Source organism: Tachysurus vachellii, chromosome 2 (genome assembly GCF_030014155.1).
Source record: "Tachysurus vachellii isolate PV-2020 chromosome 2, HZAU_Pvac_v1, whole genome shotgun sequence".
Taxonomy (NCBI): Eukaryota; Metazoa; Chordata; class Actinopteri; order Siluriformes; family Bagridae; genus Tachysurus; species Tachysurus vachellii.
This window is the reverse complement of record NC_083461.1, coordinates 19,855,571-19,859,043: the sequence shown is the minus strand read 5'-3', so window position 1 is coordinate 19,859,043 and position 3,473 is coordinate 19,855,571.

Sequence of the window (3,473 nt, the reverse complement as noted above, 5' to 3'; positions counted from 1 at the left end):
AAAAGTTATTTTCTTTAGTGAGAGTGTCTATCTGTTCTTGGCTGAATTCTAAGCTGTACCGTAATTCTTGGAATTCCTTGTGTATGACTTCTATGAGAGCAATCCTGGTATCAAGTCCGGTGAGTTTGTTTTCGATTGATAGCAAAATGTCGCTTACCTCAGTGCAGCACGGCGGTTTGGGTGATGTGGATGGTGTTGTACTTGAGCTGAAAGGTGAATCGGGACGAGGTCTCTTGGTGTTTGGAGTGGGGTTACCTTTACTTTTTTTGTTGTGATCTGGTTTGTCCCTGTTCATGGAGCAGCAGAGTGTGTTGAAGTGCGCGTCGATATATTCTTCGAGCTGATCCAGGTTGTATAATATTATAATCCGGATTTGAAACCGAAAGAAAAAAAAAATATGAAATGAGAGAAGAATGGAAGGGGGAAAAAACGAGAGAAAAAAAAAACCAACAAAACAAAATGTTGTAGGTATGTTTTAGATATTTCAGCTGGAGTTACAATCTAGCAGACTAGGGCCGCCATCTTAGATCTCTCACCCTTTGGAGGGAATTCTAAAGGATATGCCATGAGTAACAGTGTACTTGGATGACATTCTGTTGACAGGAAACAATGATCAGGATCATCTGAGGACATTGGCTCAAGTGTTGCAACGGCTTGAGGAATATGGATTAACTTATCTTTAATCACACACAGGTCTAGTTTTCAAGATGCACAAAATGTTTTACAAAAAGCAGTAACATTTGTCTTCCTGTATCAAATATACAAAAATAAAGGAAATACTTTTCCTTTTAAACATCACTCAAAATATGTAACCTAATAGGTAACCTTAGTTAAATACACTGTTTATAAATATAAACTATGTGCTCTCAAATACGCAAAAAACAAATCTTGCCTGATATTTATATAAAGCTTACTGCCAGAGTTTAAATCCCAAACTTTATCCTACAATAGGTTTTGAAACAGGCAATGAAATAAAAATCTAAATAACACTTGAGGCTATCAAACAGTGCACTATGTCTATTTAGTTACTTCCAATCATATTAAAGGTACCCCCTCCTTCAATTTTATTGTTTTTATTTGTCAGCAGCTAAACAACAATTGTCTCTCACAAATGTCTATAAAGAAACTAATAACCTCAGGTATTTCAGTTATTTTTCCCCAAAACATTAAATCAACATTCAGATACCAAGTTAAAAAATAACACCCTTCCTACTTAATTAAGAGAGTAATTAGCAGGCAGGTTACTAATGAAATACAATTACATATTTATTTATTTATTACAAATACTCATCATTATATGTCAGCTAGTCAGGTGACAGCAGGTAAATATACTGTCAATCTTCTGGCTTTGTGTTTGGCGTTTTTGCTAGAAACAAAAGCGGGAAGGTTATTCTGAAGTAAAAATATATGATTAGCCCAATGTAATAGGAAAATTTATCTGTATTCTTATTAACATAGGGAGACACAAAACAGCTGATCATAAAAATTGTGTATAAAATTCTCTTGTTTTCCTATTTTTCTATCTATGTAATTATATAAACAATTACTGTAGCATAAGAGAATGTGGGATTTCTTTTACCCAAGACCCTGACGGATGAGGAACAGAAGCCAGATTCTCCAGTTCATGTTCATTACTTTGTGGAGATGAATCCTGTGTTAAAGATTAGAATGTACAATGTGAAAACTGCACAAAAGTGGATGTTAACCAGTTTTTAACCAATTTTTAGTTAACATGTTAACTAAAGACAACAAAAAAGAGACAAGCACTCAACAAAAAAACGGACACAAGACAACTGTTATAAATAAGGAGAACAATCATTGAAACACAAGGAACAGGTGTGGGGATAGTGTGGGGCAAACACGTGATAGACAAAACAAAAACAAAAGCACAAGACACAAAAAATGCCAAAAATGACCCCCTATTGGTAGGGAAATAGTCTCAGCCATTCCTGACACTGTAATCATAGAAAAAAAATCTCTTCTAAGCTCACTTCTCAATGATGAAATAATTTATCTTGTATTATTGTGGATGTAGGACGGGTTTGCTTATTTTTCCAACTAGTTCCTGAATGTTGGTTTATGTTTAGGGGAAAAATGGGTACATATTAAAATCTGTTTTTTTTTTTTTTTTTTGTTGTTTTCACCTGAGGTAATTTTTTTTTTTTATTTACGCTGGGGAAAACAACTGTTATTTAGGCCCTGAATACACTAATCAAAAACATATTGTGTATTTTGTAGTAGTCTATTTATTGTAAATATAATTTATTATAAAATATTTTTTATTGATATTTATTAATAATAGTTAACAGTGCAAGCTGTATGTATGTCTATATATTCCAGCACTACAATAGTGCTGTGTTAATGGTCCAAATGGTTCAGTATCTGTATGTGATATAAACTACATTGATAAAAAATAGTCAGAGATAAAAATGCAGACAGAAGAACAAGTTTCATGTCATTATCTCTACACAAGGTGGAATATCACTGCAGCTGCTTCTGAATTTGGGGCTGTCGCTACTCAAGAGGTCTAAATTTTTGTTACAGCACATATCCTTCTGTAAATCTGTATATTATGTTCATAGTACACACACATCTGTAAATCACTTCCATATTACCACTTTATTTAACTTATTTAAATCCTGTAAAAAAACTGTATATCCTGCACTTGCTACTATTGCACTCTGATTAGACCTAAACTGCATTTCGTTGCCTTGTACTTGTACATGTGTAATGACAATAAAGTTGAATCTAATCTAATCATCTAATCTAATCTAAATTCCCTCTTTATTTGTCAGAGTTACAGATTCCTCCAACATGAATTTCTAAATGTAACATGTTTCTACAATATTAACATATCACTTGAATATGTTGACATAATCAGTGACATTATCAGACATCAACGATGTTGGTAAGTCATGGTTAGAGAGTTTGACTCCGAACCCTTAGGTTGTGGGTTCAAGTCTTGGGCCGGCAATACCAGGACTGAGGTGCCCTTGAGCAAGGCACCAAACCCCCAACTGCTCCCCGGGCGCCGCAGCATAAATGACTGTCCACTGCTCCGGGTGTGTGTTCACGGTGTGTGTGTTCACTGCTGTGTGTGCGCACTTTGGATGGGTTAAATGCAGAGAATATATACCACCATACTTAGCTGTAAAAAAAAAATATATATATATAATTACACTTTTTAAAGGCTTAAAGGTGTCTGTAAAAATACAATGATTAAAAAGCTAATTTTCTTATGTTGTAAAACTCTTCTGTTGAACTTAAATTTATTAGTTTTTAAAAATGTGCTACCAAAAGAAACGGGGTTTGAAAAAGGTTTAAAAAGAAAAGAACACTTTTTGAAGCGTTTAGACATGTAAACAGTGTAATCAGGGTCAAGATGTGGACTAATCGTAATCACACAGACAAAAGCGTCAAGTTCTACAAAAAACACAAATATCTTTACACCAGTGTAATCATGACACTATTAT